The sequence below is a fragment of the Peromyscus californicus genome, unplaced genomic scaffold (assembly GCF_007827085.1).
Source record: "Peromyscus californicus insignis strain IS unplaced genomic scaffold, ASM782708v3 Scaffold_9__1_contigs__length_137607984, whole genome shotgun sequence".
Lineage (NCBI taxonomy): Eukaryota > Metazoa > Chordata > Mammalia > Rodentia > Cricetidae > Peromyscus > Peromyscus californicus.
Genome location: NW_026294617.1, coordinates 37263146 through 37270802, shown reverse-complemented (window position 1 = coordinate 37270802; position 7657 = coordinate 37263146). Strand labels below are relative to the sequence as shown.

General features: G+C 37.1%; 1 pseudogene; it reads right to left on the bottom strand.

Moving 5' to 3' along the window:
* Nucleotides 1-1247: 1247 nt before the first annotated feature.
* On the bottom strand, nt 1248-7197 carry LOC128106450 (elongin-C-like; annotated as a pseudogene).
* Between the last annotated feature and the right edge of the window lie 460 nt (nt 7198-7657).

The window sequence follows — 7657 nt, the reverse complement described above, 5'->3', positions numbered from 1 at the left end:
AGGCTGGCCTCAAACTCACAGAGATCCGCCTGGCTCTGCCTCCCGAGTGCTGGGATTAAAGGCGTGCACCACCACCGCCCGGCGAGAGCTCATATCTTAAGCCACAAGACAGAGAGAAATCAACTGGAAATCATAGGACTCTTTAAACTCTCAAAGCTCCCTCCCAGGGAGAAATCCATTACTTCTTATGCTAATATGCTAACCTAAGAAATGAAAAGTATCATAGAAGATAAATTAAGAAACATACATCTCAATATATAATAGCTTTAAAACATACACACTAATGCTTTGTGGTGGTTTGAATAAGGTTGCATCCCCAGTGGGCTCATGTATTTGAACATGTGGTCCCCTCGTGGTGGTGCTGCATGGGAGGTATGGGAGCTGCAGAGCTGTTGGAGGAAGTATGCCACACTAGAGGCAGGCTTTGAAAGTTTAAAGACTCATGCCACTTCCAGTTTGCTCTCTCCACATCACACTTGCAGTAACAGGCATGAGCTTTCGGTATCCTGCTCCAGGTGCTCAGTATCTTCTGCACCAGGATGGAACCATAAGCCCAGATAAAACCTCTCTTCTTTAAGCTGCCTCTGACCATGGTGCTTTATCACAGCACCAGAAAAGTGATGCAATGGGTTAAGACGCTGGGATGACTACAAAGGAGACAGTGAGCTGAACACAAGTAGTTCATCACTCTCCTCTTCCTGATCACGCACTAGGACCAGTCGCCTCCCTTTCCGGAGGCCATGACTTCCCCACCTTGGTGGACTGTAGCTCCTGGAACTTGATGGTGGTGGATGATCTTTTGTTCTGTTCTCAAAGTCGGCATGCAGACTTTTGTTGGGAATTTTTGTGAGTGTGTTTGTCAGAGAAATCAGTCTGTGATCTTTTTGGTTGCCATTGTATCTTAATCTGCTTTTGATATTAGGATAAAGCTGGGTTATAAAAAGAATTTTATAATGTTCCTTCTTTTCTGTTTTATGAAATTGTTTTGAGAATATTGAGGTTAGTTCTTCTGTGAAGGTCAGGTAAAGTTCACCAGGGAATTCATCTGGTACTGAACTTGTTCATTTTTGTGGGGATTTTCTTTATTACTACTTCAATCTCACTGCTATTAGAGATCTATTTAAATTGTCTATCTCATCATGGTTTAATTTTTGTGTTCATATTCATGGCAAAATGTAATGTATCTATTTCTTTTAGATGTTCCATTTTAGTGAAATATGTGGGTTTTTTTTTTTTTTTTTTGATTTTTCGAGACAGGGTTTCTCTGTGTAGCTTTGCGCCTTTCCTGGAACTCGCTTTGAAGACCAGGCTGGCCTCGAACTCACAGAGATTCGCCTGGCTCTGAAATATGTGTTTTTAAGGTAAGACCTAATGGTTTTCCGAATTTCACTGATAATGGATCCTTGCTCATACCTTATTTTATTAATTTGGGTCTTCTCTATTTCTTTTTCTTTTCAGCAAAAACCCATGTTTTTCATGCCATTGCAAGAAAGGTTTCCTTTGTGATGGAGGGACAGCTCACCTGTAGCCCTGAGCCTTGCTGCAGCTGGAGGACTTCTCTACTTTTGTTGGTTAGTTTACCAAAAGATTTCTCAAACCTGCTTATCCTTTCAAAGGACCAAGTTTTTATTTCATTGATTCTCTGTGTGTTTTTTTATGATGTTTATTTGTTTCTACTTCATTCATTTCTGCCATGATCCTAATAATTTCTTTCTTTCTACTGATCTTGAGTTTAGCTTGCTCTTCTTTTTCCAGCAGTTTGTTTAGTATTTTCTTTTCTTCTTTTCCTTTCCTTATTTTTTTTAAAGAGGCAGCTTTGCTTGACCGATGATATAGTCTGCTCTTTTAGTCTCCATTCTATCAGTCTCTTCCCTGGTCTTTATTATCTCTTGCTGCCTACTAGTGTGTTTAGATGAGTCCTGTTTCTCTAAGACTTGTGACACTTTATTTCTCTCTTTAAGATAAAATCAATTTTTTTCTTAAGTAATTAGCATTTAGTTGACTAGATGGCTACAGTTCAAACAAAAGTTGCACCTGGTACTCTTCCAAAACTGCTTTTAAATAAAGTTCTTAAATTGTAGCAATAAACAAAATATAAGATTCACTTAAACAGTATTTCAGTTTATATATTAAAAATGTAAGAAATTTCAACTCATTCTTTGAGTTACAAAAATCAAGGTTTAACTAAGTTATAAACATGTTTTTCATGTAATTGTTTTCAAGACTCTAGTAATACTCAGTGGCAGTAAGATGGGACTGGTTCTTAAAATAACACTAAAAACATAAAAATACTTAGCCCTGGATTTACCTGTAGAATATATAGAATATGTTCATTTATCATTACATCCCAGGATTTACTGTATCACTTACGATTTTAAAGGTCATATCCAAAGGAGAAAGCAAACCACCTATAACCCAGTATTATGTGTTTTTTTTTTTTTTTTTTTTTGGCTTGTGGAACATCTTTAATTTGTTGATATAGCAAACAAATTTTAAGTCTGCTATGCAAAGGAACAGAAGGAATCTGCTCAGCAATTAACTTTAGAGTTAAGTTTCATACAGGCACCATGCTATATGTGAAAAAATGACTAACTGAACTACAGGTATTAAATACTGAAAAATGAACAGCTTATTATAATTTATATTGTTGAACAATCTAAGAAGTTTGCAGCCACTAGCAGTTCCAGTGCAATTTCAGGTGCAACTGGGAACTCAGGAATCTTGATGGAGCTGTGAATGTAGCCAGCCTCATAGATTACATGCATAGTTTCAATAGCACATGTGAAGGGATCTCTCTCAAACTGACTTCATTGGTTCCATTCTCAACAAACTGCCCTGGCCTACTCATGTATTTTAACGCATGTTCTCTTTTTACAGTGAATTCACGACCATCAGAAACTATTGACATCCATGGTGCCAGGGTCTTCACAGTCACCACAGGCTTTCCCTTCTCCGTCCATTATGTTCTTACAAAATTCTACTTGGATCCAACAGGAAGTGTAGTAGTTTCCGACAGTCTGCTAATAGCTTGCATCTGAAGGATGTGTGTTTGTGCTCTTGCCCCTTAAAATCTATTTTTTTTCTTTTTACATTATTCTAACTCTCCTTCGCCAACTCTCATGGAGGTAGCCACTAATCTGCCATGTGATTTAGAGAGATATTAAACTTGTCTCTAAGATATGTGCTCCAAAACATGTTCCTTCAATGTGCACAGACAGATTCACAGAAGCCTTAGAGCAGTTGCTGATCAGCAGGAGCAGTGCAACCTGACCTGCTGCAGCTCCTGATGGTGTGTGGCCTGGCTCCTTGTGGTAATTATTTTCATAGATGGTCTGACTCTAGATGATGTCCATTTCATCCTCTATGAGAAAGACAATTCCTGTCTATTTATCTAAAGATAATTCTTCGTCTATTCACCTCAAAATAAAACATTCTACCAATGAGGCAGTTTCTGGACATTTCTCTAAGCTTTCAAAGCTTGCATCAGTGTTTTTCCTTTTCTCTTCTTTCTGTGAGTCAGGCTCACTAGTCTAGTCAGCTGGCTCCATGTGCACTAACTTCTCTCAGTCCCTTTTTGGAAAACCTAAAGAAAAGTTTAGCTACTCTCACTGTTCAAAATGTTCTTTGTCCTATGTTGTTTTCATTTTACTATGTTTTGTTTAAAAATTCGAAGTTTAAAAATTGAAGTTAGAATTGAAGAAAAAATGCTTTATGACAAGGGACATCAAGTATACAGCATCCCTGTCATGTTGCTGGGGATATATCCTCAGCTAAATTAAGAATTGGACTTGATTCTTGAGTATTCACAGATTTCCAAGCAAAGAGAAGTGGACTTCTTTGGCCCCAGTGGAATAAATATAAGTGTGAAAATTATTAATTATGATACCACCGTGGTCTTTATTATTATAATAAATGAATATAAGAAATCTAGAGTGGACTTGGTGAGGATGACTGGGTAGTAGAGCCTTTAACCAGCATCCTGAAGTTCCCAGGTTTCTTCCCTAGCATCACATGCACACACACACACACACACACACACACACACACACACACACACACACACCACGATGTAATAATAAAATATAAGTGGAACATGTTTATTTTTCTTCTATAGAGCCCTCTAGAATAGAATCTTGTCCTACCTAGAAAATGAATTCTAAAGTCTGTGGAGAGAAAAAAAACTACATTTAATTTACATACTCCAAAAAATAATCAAATACAGTTTTCATGTCTCCATTTCTAAAATCCTTTGTGATGTGTACAAGACATAGGAAATACAACGAAGGATGTAAAGGCCAAGTTTGCTTGTAGTGTGTTAATCCCATGAGAAGGATAAGCAAATCAGGCCCACAACATTCATCTAGAATATAATTCTATTGAGTCTCATTTCCTTTAAATACTAGTAATGATGATGGTGTGAACAATACATAACGTGGCTCCTAGCAGACACTGTAGTAACTGAGAAGTCCTGCTCAGATCTCTTTCCACACGGCTCGGTCGATCTCAGCCAAAGTCAAGATAGTGCCAACTCATTTCAAAGGTACAAGCATATTTCCAATGTCTCAGAACAGGGGCCAACTCAAACTTTTAGTCCCGCTAGTCTATTTATTCTCTTGCTTTACACATAATTGTCTATGACTAACGAGACCTTTCACTTAGTATCTTTGTATTTTACCAATGGTCTGAGACAGGACTTGGTGAATAAAGAAGACACTTTCTTTGGCATATCTTCCTGAAGTCTCTCATTCCCCTGGAGCACTTTGATAGAGAGGTGATGTGCTCCAGTTCTGCTTTTCATTTGTTCACTTCAGGCTTCCCTCCACCTCAGCCTCTCATGCATTTTATAAACAGTGTTTTCCTTTCTCACCCACCCACAGAGATGAACTAATGTAAGATTATTAACTCATGCTCTTGACTTCTTATTGAATAAGACAGAAAGAGAACAGTAATAGCAATCATAATTCTCATACAAAAGTTACCTGGACTAGCCAGCTGTGGTGGTACGTAGTTGTAATCCCAGCAGAAGGTGGCAAGCCCGGGGCCAGCTCAGACTACATAGAAAAACACATCAAAAACAAATAATAAAACAAATCACCAGGATTGCGGTATTTTAAAATTAAACTCTGGATTTAGTGAAGGTAATCTTACACATTCCTTGAGTCCCAGAATTCCACAAAGGGTCAGGGGACCTAGTGTTTTAGAACGGATGCAATTTTATTAGTAAAATATCATATGTCTAGAAACAACTTAAACTTGGGAGTGGAGTTGTGCTGAAGAAAGACTGGAGGGGAACCTTCAAAGCATTGCCAGAAGTCCAAGAACAGTGGATCAAGTTGTCTGCAAAACCACTTGACCTAAAGTTACAGAGCTACTTAGGAGCCCAGATTAAAAAGAGCACTGCTGTTCCCAGGCTCCATTGGAAGCCTGAAACCAGTCTTTACTTTGTTTACATTGGAAGTAATCAGTCATGTTTGAGGCCTGTGTCAGGATAAAGAGTCCACAAAGCTAGCAAAGATGAAAAGTCTAACTAGTGCTTTTCAACCATGTCAAAAAAAAAAAAAATAAAAAAAATAATGTGAATTGCTAATTGTGCAATTACCTATAGTGAATAAAGTTTGGTAGAAATGGAAAAGAATAATGTATGGTCTCAAGCCTTCTATGACCTTTTAGAAGTCAAATGATGCTTGCTATCTACTAACTAGAAGGACACCCTGAGCAAGGTACTTTAAATAGATTAAAGATTTAATATTTAATATATTAAAGATTCAATCCTCCATTAGACCAATATCCTTTTGAAACAAAGGATTTCTATAGTCAGTGTGGGACTCCACATTGTAATGTGAAGTCTACATTCACTATATAAAAGAAATGTTTGAAAACTCCAATCCATATTTTAAGATTTATTTCTACTACTTTTCAATTATGTACACATGTGTATGCCTGTGGGTGGGTATGTACATTTGAGTGCCAGCGCCCAGGGAGCGCAGAAGAGGGTGTCGAATCTCTTGGAGCTGGAGTTACCAGAGGTTGTGAGTCACCCAACATGGATTCTGGAAACCAGACAGATCCCTACAAAAGCAGTATGTGCTTTGAACTTCTGAGCCATTGCTCCAGCTCCCCAGTCCACTCTTATATATCATGTAGATCCAATTTTGAATTAAGGGGTAATAAGCTGAGGCACAAACAAAGGCACAGGAAAAATATGATCTAAAACTAGGAGGGAAAGCTGCCAATAGAAACAACCTCTAGGACTAAATATTGGATTTCACAGAAAAGGAGCAGGACTAAAAGGAAAAGTTGTCATAATAATTAAATAGGAATATAGCAGAGGAATAGACGCTATAAAAAAAAGATCCAAATGAAAATTCTATATCTGGAAATGGAATATCATAAATGAAATATTACTAAATAGTATCATTGAAAAATAAAGAAGATAAGGTAAATAAAATGAAGACAGACAAATAGAAACAATTAAATCTGACAGAGAGGAAAAAATGATCAAAACAATTTAAATTATTTTAGATTTATTTTAGTATTTTATGTGTATGAGTGGTTTGCTGTATGTATGGGTGTGCATTGTGTGCATGTGCCCGCTGCCCTAGGAGGACAGAAGAGAACATCGGATTCCCTGAGACTGGAGTTACAGACAGTTATGAATTGTCATTTAGGTTCTGAAAATTTAATCCACATCTTCTGCACTAGCAACAAATGTTTTTAACCACTCAGCCAACTCTCCAGCCCCAATCAAAACAATTTTTAAAATGTCTTAGTGTGGCGAAAGAGGACACAGATTTGAGATGGAGCAGGTGGGTAGGTAGGTGGGAGGAGACATGAGCAGTGTTGGAGGGAGAGGGAGGGAGTTAATAATATAAATACAGTGCATATATATATGAACATTTAAAAATTAATTTAATAATAATTTTTCAAAGCCTTAGTGGCTTATGGGACAATATCAACATTTCTAATGTATTAAGAGTCTGAAGAGGCAAAAAGATGAATAATAGTTTAAAATGTTATTTTAAAATCTCAAGAACTTCAGCAAACTCCAAATATACACAACGAAAATCACACATAGAAACACCCTAATCAAAGGATTAGAAACCAAAAAGAAAGAGAAAAATCTTGAAATCAGCTAAGGCAAAAGACATCTCATACAGGCACTCAGCATCACAAATGATAGCTTATTTCTCACCAGAAAAGAAAAAGTCAAGAAAACAATGGGAGGACATATTTTAAATGCTAAAAAAAAAAAAAGCTGGTACAAATGTTGTATATACAAGACCTGAGAAAATCTGTCACCAATAAACCTGTAATAAAAAGAGAATTAAAGAGAAGTATCACTATACAGAAATAGCAGTCTATAGCAAGGAATGAAAAACATTATACATAACAAATATATTTTCAAGTGTTTTGGTTTGGATCTTAAATGTACCATAGAGACTCATGTGTTGAACATTTGGTCCTCAATGCATTGAGAGATGTTGTCTTTGGGAGGTGATTGGCTCATGAATAACTCAGTAGGTGATTGGGAGGAGGTAAGAAACCTCAGAAGATCGCCTTGTGATCGTTAATCTTGGTTGTTAATTTGATTGGATGGGGAAGCACTTGGACTATAAGCCACTGCTGCTGTTTGTTTTTGTGTATATATATATATGTG